The 12,970-nt window shown below is 46.8% G+C and overlaps 1 protein-coding gene across 1 annotated transcript in view; it reads right to left on the bottom strand.

Annotated features, from left to right (window-relative positions):
* OLFM1 (olfactomedin 1) overlaps window positions 1–12,970 on the bottom strand; it is a 48,404-nt gene that overhangs the window by 33,962 nt on the left and 1,472 nt on the right. The window lies entirely within an intron of this gene.

Genomic DNA, 12,970 nt, shown 5'->3' with positions numbered 1-12,970 from the left:
TGAAAACCAAAGTTGGCATTCTCCAAAAATGAAAAGGCTTGATCACTTTGAAGGTAGACAGGTACAGTCATAACACACACCAGGCCAGCACCTCAATTGGTCCAAGTCCCTGCAGTCGGTAGAGCTACACAGAGTGACACCAGCAGAAGATCAGGACTCTTGTGTTTTAAGAAAAAAAATCCCGTATTGTATTAATTTGCCCAGCTACAAAGCAAACTGTAACTAAGATGCCAGATGGATATTGCATTGGAAATGGTGCTGGTGGCACTGTCAAAACATTTTCCCTGAAATCATCTTCCCCATAAGGAAACTGAACTCATTCCAGATTAAAAATGAAGTTGTTCTCCAGAGGCTTATATAACTTTCTCAATGACTTCAGAAACCAAGCGTCCCTCTGATAGAAACCCTCATTTCTGCCTTCACTTAAACGTTAACCCAGGGGTAAAACATAAGTACTAAATGCAAAAGAAAGGAAAAAGAGATTACAAAATGAATCCTTCGGTCATGTACAGGCAGTCCTGACATACAGCCATAAATGTGTCCTCCGATGATCAACCCCTATGCTTCCTGAGAAGTGATCACAGCCGTCGGTCAGAAAATAGGCATCAAAATCTCTCTGCACCTCTCACATTTTGCAGTAGCAAAGAAAAAAAAAAAAAACGAGGAAGAACAGGATGAATTAAGACAAAGAAAGTCTCATCCCCTCTCACCTCCTTCATGGACCTGCAATGCACAACGGTGCACGAGTGCGAGGTCACTGCTTTGCTTGCATATCGCAGGGAGTCAAAGGGGCTGAACTTTGTGTTAGCAAATAGATAGTTTCTTCCAGAAGTGGCAATGCAGAACAGGAGCCGACATGCATGTTATGCAACTCCATGGCCTGGGAGTCGATGCAATTGTTGAATTCTAGTGCCATCTTCTAGCAGAGATGGGTATTTCACTCTGCTTATCCAAAAGGGTAATGCAGAGGAGGGACGGATCTTTGTGTTAAAAAGCACTATAATGCAAGCGCTCATCTCGCATCTAGCCCCCTCAGGGAATCTTTAAATTATTCTGAAATGGGTATTTTAATGGATGATTCACCATCTGTCTACGGGAGCTGGACAGAAGACCTTGAGAGCAGAACATAGACCAAAAAAGTTTGGGTGTGCTATCCAATTTTTCCTATCTCAAGTTTCTGGATCTGATTTATATGGATAGAAGCGAGGCTCCTCTGCTTCAAATAGCAAGGATTTTTTTTTTCTGTGTGGTAATTCCTTAGATCATCAGTCAGTATTTCACTGTCTAGAGTCTGGGCTGGCCATAGTACCCAAGCACCTCACCGTCTTTTCACCCCTGAGCCTCGCCATGTGCCTGGGAGGTAGAGAAAATGCAGTTAATGGCACTGTGCAGATGCACACAGGGGCACAGGCTGCCACCCTTATTATGGCATCATCTTTCCACTCTTTCCATAATAGGGGAACCCTCCCTCCTTGGTCATGCCTAATACAGGGATTTTCCCATAGGAAACTCCTTGGAGAGGCACTTGGAGCGAGCAAGGCCTCAAAAGGAGGAGCAGAAAGTCTGTCTCCATCTGGGTCTCAGATGAATGAAACAGCAGATCTTCTCGAGTCAGCCTCTGGCTTTTACAGGGTAAGTGCACAACCCCCCAGTCCAAAACCATAGCCTCGACTCTCACTTTGGAGCACCGTCAGGACTCATCCCTGAAGCAGGAGTGTAGGGAGGGGGAAAAGGAGGAGGGAACAGGACTTTTGCCATGAAGAGGGAGACAGGGGGGCGGTGTTTTCAGTGAATAAGTTAACCACAGCGCACACAATCAGCAAGACCCCTGGGAGAGGAGCGAGGGGTGTCGTGCATGAGTGCTGACCACTCAAATGGGGGCGGGATGGGGTCCAATCTCTGGGGAGAGCCAGAGCTCGAAGGAACTTGCAAACGGAAACATCCCAAATGTAATTCTCTTCTCTCGGCCAGAAGGACCTTGTCTTCACAGCCAGGACTCTGCTGTTCAAGATGGGCCTGACCCGAAGCCTATTGATTGAAGAAAACGAGCATCACCTTCCACCTCGCTTAACCTCTTTGTCCCATATCCCAAGCCTTGCCTCGTGTCGGACTCTACCCCTGCCTTAGCAAAGCTACCACCGACTTGCACGGGTCTTTGCTGGAGGATGAAGTGAATAAACAGTGACGGTTCAGACCTCGGTGGGTAGGGCCGCTCATACTTCTGGGCTGCTGCCATTAAACGCATTATGAAAAGACCGTCTTGAAGCAGGAGGTGAAAGTGTCCAGCCCTGGAGGCATTTCCTAAAGTGAACCCTCCTCCTAACCCCCTCCTTTTTTTTTAAGGAAAATTTTTTGTGTCCCAAGTTGAATCAGCCAAATCAATTCCAAATCCACGCGTGTTATTCAAGAACCATATGTGGCCTTGCTACCGGCAAGCATCCTCCACCCCAGTCTGGGGTTTCAGATACTTCCAAATCCTTTGGTGTGCAATATGCATCCTACATGCAGGCCCAAGCCCAGAGGCTTGGGGTTAGGATGCCCCCAAGTATTGCTTGCCCTCTGCCGTATGGCTGCAGGAGCAAGCTAGGGAGGAATCTTTTATTTCCATAAAGTCGGCGCGTAGCCGAGATCCTCCCACTGGGAGCAGGCCAGTGGGAAGCTAGCTATGAGGCTCTTGTAGGGCATCCTGTCTGCAAGCAGACAAGGGTGCATCCTCCTCTACACGGTGCCATTTTAATTGCATGGTATTCCCCCTGCCAGAAGAGGCCGGACAACGAAGCGCTTATGCCCATACCAGGTGGTTGTCACGGATGAGCGGGAAAACAGCTTTTTTTTCCCCCTCCATGGCACAAATATCAAACCAGTGATTGGCATCGCAGTGCAAATCATCAGAAACACTCTAGGTTTGTGCCGCTGACACCGAGATCAGCATTCGTCCCAGCCGGCTCTCAGAGCAAGACCAACGCGTGCCCCTGTAGCAAGTCCAACTTTGGCATCAGAGATCTTGCAAAACACCTCCCGGCTTTCTCCCTTCCTCTGCTTCTACGCTACTCTATTCAAAACAGGCTCTTCCACTGGGCTGAACTCCATCCCATCCAAGTGCCTGACGTCCAATCTGATGCGATACCCTGTAAAGCTCTCGCTAGTGCAATATTTATATCATTTCAGCGCTTGTTTGGAAATCAGGATATGAACTAAAGCTCACCTCTCGTATTCTTCTAAACACGGCGAAGGGGAATTATTAGATCTCAACATATTTTATTATTTAAAAATGATGCTGGGGGAAAATACGTTTCACAGGTTGAGTCCACTGGGGATACGTCAAGATTGATTCTCCTTCAATGCACACAAATAATTGCATTTTGATGCTATAGCAGGAGCAGTGTTTTAGAAGGCTTTGCAGTGGGCAAAGCCTTTGCTGTTAGGAAAACAACACAGAGGAGCAAAAATATGTGCCGATGATCACATGGAAAATGCTGAAAGAGGATCCACCACCTAGATTCCCAATGCCTTATTATAACCGCCGCACACAGCTCCTTGCCTCCATAGGGATGATAGGCCAGACCTTCTGCTGGTATAAAATAAATACAGCTGAGGACATGGCTGTCTATATTGTAATCAGAGGCAGATAAACTCATTCAAATCAGAAGACTTCTTCCTTTCACAGACTCCAGAGAGCTGTTACCTAGAGGAGGGCAGCAGCTTTTCTTGGGAGCAGACTTTCTTCTTTCAAGTGTTCAGTAACATAAGGGTCTTATGTGGGGACTCCAAAAGAACAACAGCTGCCCAAAACCATTGTGGACAATTCAATGACTTGATGTAATGGTTACCTTTACCCATGACTGGCTCTGAGTACCCCTATCCAGACCCTAAATCCATTATTTATAGCACATCTTGATACCGGGATTGGTCGTATTTAGAAAAATTGGCCCATCAGAGGTAAAGGGAAAGTCATACAGGCATACCGTTTCAGTCCAAGAGGGAGGCTTCCCAAAAATCGCAATTCGTAGAAGCAGCTCCATGCAGTTTTCAGTGACAAGAGAGGGAGATTGGGCATTGGGTGTCAGCACTTCAGGAGAGCGCCGTAGGGTTTGCAACGCAAGCACTGCAGCCTGGTTCTGGAGCATGAGCACCAGAAAAATGAAAGGGAGTGATGTAGCTACTAGCGGCGAATGAATTGCAAGAACAAAAATCCTGCTCTAACGGCTGATGCGCGCAATAGAGGCAGATTCGTCCAGTTTGAATGTCCTAAAGGACATCATCATCATCCAAGTGATCATCCAAGTGATCATCCAAATCATCATCGTCATCCAAGTGACGAAGACACAGACCTGACCGTAGATAGGAACGATTCTCAAACTGTTTGGGCAATGCACTCCCTTTGTAGGGCGGTTAACATCACCAATGGTGTGTTGGATGAATAAGAGGGAAAACTTGATGTCACTAGAACCGCACTGCAAAATCGTCCATAATGCAGAAGAGAGTGGAGAGATCCTGAGGTTGCATTTTCCTTCCTTCCCCCTCCAGTAAGATTTCCCCTTTCTCTGGTTTCTGCTTTCCCCCTAGAAGTTTGCCACAAACCCCAGAAGAGCTGTCCCTGAATTCAGATGGGAAGGGGTCCACCAGCCTGAGAGCATCCTGCTAGGGTTTCTCACTAGTACAAAACAGGACCTGGCCCTGAGAGAGCAACAGGCAGCACTTATACTTTTTGCAGTAACCGCTGCTTCTATTAGCTTTGCCTCGGCATCTCAAAATCACCACTCGTCTGATTGCTGCACCGTTCATCACACAGGATATGGGCTTACAAAGAGGCTCCTTGTGTCTCTGCGTTTTTCTTCTCCTGTTGTGTATTCTACACCTGAAGTCTCCTTGATATTCATCATTTCCAGAACAGCCAATTCTGATGTCACAATGAGCAAATTACCGCTGTAAGCAGAGAATCAGCAGCAGGAGAAGATGGACTCCTAGGAAACAAAAGAGCCCATTTGCATGCATAGGTTCTCAGTAATAAAGAACAAGGAAAGAAAACAGCACAACCTCCCCCACTCTCAAAACCCCCCCAGAGCTGCTAGTTCATTTGAAATTGCTTAATGGAAAATCCCACTAATGAAGAAGGTTTTTCTCCCCAGACGTGATGCAGAATGCATGGGTCGGACAGGAACTGACCTACAGGGCCAGCATTTTTCAACCGTGGTTCACAAATCCGTGCTTGCATTGGTGTGCTGGAGGATAGGGCTTCATCTCCCTCTTGTGGCCGGTCCATATAAGAGGTTATGAGTCAGCCTGGCTTCGGAGGTAGGAGAAGACTTCAGTCCTACCCAAACCCCACTGACATCAGTGGAAAGACTCCTCGTGATTGCAGTGGACTTTCAGCTCAAGCCCTTTGGGTCAAAAACTCATGCTCAGAGGGTGGAAGGTTTGGATTCAACCCATCCTGTTGTTCCAAGCTGAGTCAGTGGCACATGCAGCGTCTAAAAATATATTTATAGCAATGGCAGTTTCAGGCACAAATTCAGGCAGAATGTGATTTGCATGTATCGCATCTAGGCTCTTTTGTGCGTGCGTGCGTGCAAATGCAGGTGCAGATACGGAGGCTGGACTGGACTGCAGTTGGCACTGACCATGCCCTGTGCACGGCCAAAAGAGACCACGGTGATCTTTTTGCCTGACCTCCTAAATGACCTCCTAAATGCCCTGAATTAATTGCTGTTTAAAACTAGACGGTCTCTTTCAATAGGATTTCTGGACAAACAGCCAAACCAGGGCGGCTGGGTGGTAGAAGGATTATTTCTTATTCCAACCCTAGCAGAGTTCTGCACCTCCCATTGAGGAAGGCACGGCAGAGCCCTGGCTGCAAGCAGTTATTCCATGCCACACCTAGGATGAGATCCAGCAGTGTGCAGAAAGCCAGCTTATGCCCTAGGTAAGTCGCACTCCATTCAGGAAATGCAAGACACGTATAAGGCTTTTTGCAAACCTTTGCCCTTGGATGAACTGGAGCTTTCCTGTCCCAAAAGCATCATGCTCCAAAACCAGGCTGGGCTACTCCTCCACTTCACATGTGCAGTAATGTCCTGTGTGGGAGCAATGTCTGGGAGCAGGAGGGTCACGTGGCAGTAGATCCACTGGTATGATGCCTGTAGGGTTTCCCGCAAGAGTCCTGCAAGCTAGTAAAGAACTGGGAGTGAGGGGAAACAGCCCCTGCTTGAAGAAATCCTAATTAAGAGGGAGGATGTGATGGTAAAACGATGCTCGTGTGTATATGGCGAGCAGTTACTGTGAGAGTGCGTGTAGACCAGCACTAGAGGTGGGCTGGGTGGCCACCAAGATCAACATTTTAAAACATAGAGTCTGGGTTCAGGGGTCTTGTCTCGCTCTGACACACTCACAAGAGCAGTTTGCAAAGCCCAGTGCTGGACTTGAATAGCTATTTAGATTCGAACACCTTAGTGTTAGGAAGTTTTGGGTCCGGGACTCTGGCATGAACTCCTCTCTAGCTTCACAATATATGGTATATAAGTGTATATACACTAGTGAGGGTAAATCTCACTCCATACCCAAGGGGTAAGTTTTCTGACGGCAGAACAGCTGTTAAAGCAAGTGGTTTTGTCTCAGATCTCCCAAATCCTCCCAGCGAACCACAGCACACACACTCCACCCCCCCACCCAGCACTGCTGGGGACCTAACGAATGGTAATTGGACATATGCAATCCCTCTGAGCTGCTCTCAACCAGGGAGGTAGAGAAGTAAAAAGGAGCACGCACCTGGCTAAGAGCAGAAGGAAGTTCCCCTTCCCGCCCTAACTCTGGAAATGGTGGCTCCCCACTCCTCCCTGTCCCCAGATGTAGCTGAACACATGTGCAGGACCCCGCTGCATTGTAAAAGGTGCTAGATGGACTGAGCAAGGGGAGAAAGACTTCAGGGTTGGGTCTTTGAGTGGGCAGGGATGCTGGGTGAGCAGGCTCTTTCTCCACGGGTCAGTCCTTTCAATGACAACAGACTGTAATATAAAATTCAGGGCCTTGGGCTGCTGTCCTTGTGCCTCACACCCCTGGAGAAGTCAGTAAGACTTTTCATAGGAAGGCAGGAGCTGTTGCTTGAATAGGACAGAGGCCCACTATGCTAAATGCTCTACAAACAGGACAGAAGAACATGCACAGCCAGGCAATTCTTTGCTCCGAAGACCTTTCAATCTAAATACAGCTCACTAGGCAAGAGTTAGATATATGTAGAGGGGGGAGAAAAAGGTGATATTGAGGCAACGATCTCAAAGTGCTTCACAAACTCTGCATCGGTGCAAACCTGCAGGCCCCATTTGCATAAATGGCATTTTGATTTCAATGGGAGTTTGGAATAAAGTCAACATGAAGGATGCACCGTACGTTCAACAGCATTGAACTGCAGGCAGTTTTGGGACTGAGAATAGCATGGTGCACAGTGGCCACGGGAAGGTTAAATGCCCGCAATGGACCATGGGGCAGCTCCTTACAAGTGGAAGGTGCCGTATGATCTTTACTGTCCAAAAGGAGCACAGAGGAGTTTTGCAGCTAGAAGTATATGCTCTTGGTATAATTTCAGAACAGAATAATCCCCTTTACCGGTCTTTGCTTTGTACTAAATCTCTGTTTAGCTAAAGCTGCTCTTGACATTAAACCCACAATATAACAGCAAGCGCCAATACATGTCAGAGCCTGTAGGCCTGATACTATCCATCTAAAGCTAATGACTTTTGCAATGATTTCAATGGCTGCAGAATACAGCTCTAATATAAATGATTATCAGGTCAGATTTTTTGTTGTTGTTGTTTAGCATCTTCCTTATAGCCAAAATGAAGTGGAAGGGATATTTCCTGAGAACCCCTCTCAAAAGCTCCTTTTAAGTTAAGAAGTATGTATGCTGCACGGTGGTGTGCACCAGTTGCTTTCTACTATTATGATAATAAGGACTGGACTTTGGAAAAGTGTCTTCCTCCTCCTGCCCTTCCCAGAGAAATTCTTGGGCTCTCACTTGCTTAGGATCATGGTCTGTTAGGTAGGGCAACAGGGAATGAGATTCAGGACTCCTGGGTTCTAGTCCTTCTGCAAGGGAAACTTTGTCAGGAAAAAGTGTAGCAGACCGGGAGCCGGGGATCCTAAATCCTGGGCCTGAGTGCTTAGGAGTAAGTGAGGTGTAGCAATTCTAGCCTATAAGAAATGGGAATCAGGATACCTGCATGCTGTAGCTCATACAAGCTTGTGCTACATCTATCTATATAAATATATATATGCACATGCACACATTGTGTGTGTGTGCATGCGCATGTGCATATATATAGTTATACACACACACAATATATATATATTGTGCATCTTGGCTGCTGCGGTTTTCCTGATATGCCTGTGGCAGGTTCAGGTGTTAGGTCTGAGTGGTGTCAGGGTTCATGGTGGTCTTATGAAGAGTCTAGATTATGGATTGCACAGGATGGTTTGCACAGGGCTGATCCTGCCTCAGGCAGGGGGTTGGATTAAATCACCACTGGAGGTCCCTTCCAGGCCCACTGCTCTAGGATTCACACACATGCACACTTTAGTGAGTCTATAAGGGGCAAATCTACCCTGCCTTCTAACTTGACTTCAGACTAAGATGTCTAACTACATCCGTCTCTTCCCAGGTTTGCCTCTGACTTGTCGTACCTCAGTTTACCCACATGCAAACACCAGGCATGTTGGCACCTTCCTCTTTTGTGCCCGATGATCCTTAATTCATCAGTGCTTGCAAATCTCTCCGAGACCCTCAGCTAAAAGCACAAGGCACTGCTTTCTCTTTCACACTATTTCACATCCAAAGCTCATCCAACAAAAGGCCCAGCTTAATAATGATTAAATAATGAATCTCAGAAAGACTATTTTCTATTTTCTGTTCTTCCCTTTCCTGGCATATCCAGAATCACATTAGTGCCTGTCATCAGCATTATTATGGCCCTATGGTTCACGGCTTCGTACTAGCAAGCAGAAGCCCCAGCTTATCATTCATAACTGAGAATTGGCTTCTTCTACTGTCAACGCAGCTTACAGTCCTCATCTATCTAATTCAGTTAGATAGTAATTAGTTTTGTATTACTTTACACAGTGATGCTAATACTGATTACAAGGCCTGATAACTTGAGTAATAAATATGACCCAAGGCTGAAAATTACCTCTCTCTTTTATTGGTGAAAGTTGAAGTTAGTGAAATGAGACACAAATTGGTTTATGAGATGAGGCAGCTGCCTCCTGTTACAGGCTGCAGGTTTGCAGCTTAATCCTCCCCATTTCAATGTGGCTGCACAACAGGGGGGGGGGAAGAACCCAGCCACGAGGCTGAACATTTGACAGTCCCCTAGCTCGCTACCGCTAGGCTGGCGCAGGCTAATTCAGGGGTTGAGTGAGAACACAATTACACAGGGAGTATTTACGGAGGAGTGAGAGGAGTAACCATCCCTCTTCCTGCCAGCCTTGGGAAGCTGAGAGGCACATTTCTCTCCACCGCCAGTGAAGTTGGTGCAGTCACAAAACTGTGCCTCTGATTCTCCCCAGTACTGTAACGCCACTGACTTCAATGATATTGCTGCTTTATCAGTGAACCAGCAAACTCCCAGCTTTGGGCACTGGGCAGGGATACAAACACCCGGATGGATATGACCCTTTGCATTCACCGGGAGGGAATTTTACAGGTCAGTTGGAAGCGGCTTTTTTTGCCAGTGCCCCCCACGGCCATGCCCTAATAAAGTTCACCGTGTTACTCTGAAGTCAGTTAGAAGGCACCTTTATACACTAACTAAGGTGTGTGTGTATATCTAACTATCTATAGATAGGTAGATATAGATATAGATATCTATATCTATCAATATATATCTATATATATTGATATATATCTATCTATATATATACACAAAGATATAGATATGATCTATCTATCTATCTATCTATATATACACACACACAAATATATAGATATTATATATCTATATATATAGATATAATATATATACACACATAGATATAGATATATGGAGAGAGTACACACCATCTTGAACTCCAGCTCACTTTCATCAGATGCTGATGATGTGCCCTAAGAAACATGCTTTTAGCAAAACTCCCTTTGACCTCACTGGGGAGCCCTAAATATTTAGTAACTTCTCTGTCCCAGGAAATCACCATTTTTCCTGTGACCTGATTTACTACTGGTTAAATAAATTATTACACAGTGCAGTTTGCCTGGATCGGCACCCTTAAAACTTCTGTAGGCTTTTCAGGCAAATTCACAAGGATATCAGCGTGCATTTTCATAAGAGACTCGAGCGTGCCAAATCAGGACACGGGACAGAGGCTAGGGAAAGAGAGAGAGTCATGAACTTGCATGATCACCTGTCTCTTTTACACTATTTTACACTCAGTTGACTTAGATGAAATGACTCCTGATTGATACACGCATGAGATCAAAATCAGGCTCCGTGTGCACATGTGCATGTGTATGTGTGCATGCATGTGTATGTGTGTGTGTGTGTGTGTAACCCTTGGGGGGAAGATCTGCAGATAGCATAAACTGACAGCGCTCTACTGAGGTTACCTGAGGATCATCTATCCATCTCACCTTCCAGAGGAGCAGCCAAAGAAAGCAAACCTCAGCAGGTGTTTCCCCAAACTTGCATGACTATAGACAGGTTTTTGCTGCCCAGTGCTAATAAACACCAGGGAACAGCTACCTGCCTAAACCCCAGAAGCAGCGTTTGGCTCTACAAATCTCATCCATTCACCATTCAAATGAAATATTCAGCATTTCCTCTTTGAATCACTGACCTGGAAACATCCAAAGCAAGATGCAAAGTCAACTGTAAGAACCTAGGCAGCCAAGTACACCCCTAAGCATTCAGCACAGTTCTACAGGGAATTAGTCCTAAAATGAAAAAAAAAACCCAAACCCAACCCCAGTATAATAAAATTCAAATCCAATTAACAAAAAAAAGAGGGATCAAAGGGCAAACTGAAGTTATAGTAATGGCCAGTTTTATGTCCCTGTATTCCTGATCCCTGCTGTTTACACTAAGCTCAAATTCCAGTTACACTTTAATAGCCCTTAGTTCCAAATGTGACCCGAAGTATGCAGGTTGAACCCGTAGCATCAGCTTGCAAAGTCCTGTGCAGTTCAGGTATGAAGCAGGCGGGAGCACAGCTAACCAGGCCTGGGCTGAAGCCAGTTGTGACTGGGATCAGCCAAGGCACTAACTCCAGTTTCGGGCATTGAGATATTGTCAGCGGTTCACTTTGGAAACGACAGCCTCCTGCCAGGAAATTCTCCCCGCTCTGCATCCACAGCACTGAAGTGATTCTCTGCCAGGGACTGTGCTCGTTCTCCCTTGTCAACTCTCCCCCCGCACTCCTACAGGGACACATTTTCTTCCCGCTGACCTGAATGACGACAGGTCATTTGAGGGAAGGGTCCCCGACTCCCTCCGCATTACCGCCGACTGCCGCCGACTCAGAGGGGGGGCTGGGAGAGAGATTCCTGGGCATGTGATGGATATGTTAATTTGTCGCTGAATTAAACGTGGAAGGCGCTGAACTGGGCGGTGCCCGAGATGAAAGGCATGCTCGGGGATTGCATCTGGCAGCTGTGCTAAAGAAAGGAGATGCTAAAACTCTGGAAGAGATCTGCAGAGGCACAGGGCTCTCCAGGGGATCAAGAGATCGGCGACCCCACTGCTGTATGCTCCGGGTGCCCGAGGTCACCAAGGGAAGCCAGGGGAGGACCTACCCGACACCCAGCCTTTCTAGAAGCCAGGTTTTATTTAAAGCCAGTGGGCCAAATCCTGCTCCAGGTCACTCCACTGAACTCAGCCAGGCCTGAATTTGGCCTAAAGCTGGCGGCTGGAGCGAACGGATTTCATTTCCCCCAAGTAAGTCAGGACCAAAGTTTTAAACACAGCATGGAGACAGGGGGGGGAAGCATCTGATGAACCAGCCGCCCAAACTCTGGGCATCCTTGGAAGAAAATGCCGGGTGCAGAGAGGATGGGTGCTGCAAAAGGAACAGGGGTCTGGAAGCAGCTCAGAGAAAGTGCTTGCTGGATCCAAAGTTACGGAGATTTTCCCCATTGCAAACCCCACCCCAGATCCACACGCTCTTCTGCCCGTTTGAGAGGAGGCCGAGGCAGGGGGAGCAAGGAGAAGCGAGAGTAGCATTCAAGCCCCAGCTCGCCGGCATGTATTGTGTCAGGAGAAGGCAGGCGGCTGCTTCTTAAGGATCCACCGCCTGTTTAAAGCAATTCCCATCGATTTCCCTCTGCTTTGTCCAGCCTAGCGCATGCGCACGGTCCCTGGCGTGTATTCGCACACACACAATGCCTTTATATTGGTCAGTCACTTCTAGGTTTCCTGTCTTCCCACCCCTTCCAATTTGCAAGCAACTTGGGGTTTGGGTTCCCCCCCTCAATAACCTCCACATACTTTCTTTTCTCTCTTTTTCTATTTTTTTGGAACAAGGTGTTGAGCACAGACGTTCCTTTGGACGTTTCTTCCTCGTAGCAGACCCTCAGAAACACTTGGTAGGTTAAAGGAGGCTTTATCCACTACCTCTCAGTACCCAGGGCAGGGACAGAAGAGCTTATTGTTAGCCAGATAAAAAAGCATATATACAGAAAGCATCCAGGATAAGAGCCCAGCTGCTAATTGGTGCCACACTGAAAAGACTCCATCTCCATTCCTATTTATAGCTTCCCCCCCCTCCTTCCAGGCAACAGTACAATTAAATCCCACATCCTTCTGTGATCACTTTTGTTCCTTTCTGTGAAAAAGCAGAAAATAAAGACACCTTTGTTTCTTAAAAGAAGTCGAATGGACTTTTATTTCCACTCTGACCACGAAAAAAAGAAAAAGCCTTTTGCCTCCCCTTCCCCCCCACCAACTCAACAATTGCCGGGCTTGGAAAGTACAGAAAGGCATCCAAAAAAAAA

The sequence above is a fragment of the Alligator sinensis genome, unplaced genomic scaffold (assembly GCF_000455745.1).
Source record: "Alligator sinensis unplaced genomic scaffold, ASM45574v1 scaffold611_1, whole genome shotgun sequence".
NCBI classification, from domain to species: domain Eukaryota; kingdom Metazoa; phylum Chordata; order Crocodylia; family Alligatoridae; genus Alligator; species Alligator sinensis.
The sequence above is the reverse complement of the archived record's forward strand: the minus strand, read 5'-3'. Positions and strand labels throughout refer to the sequence as shown.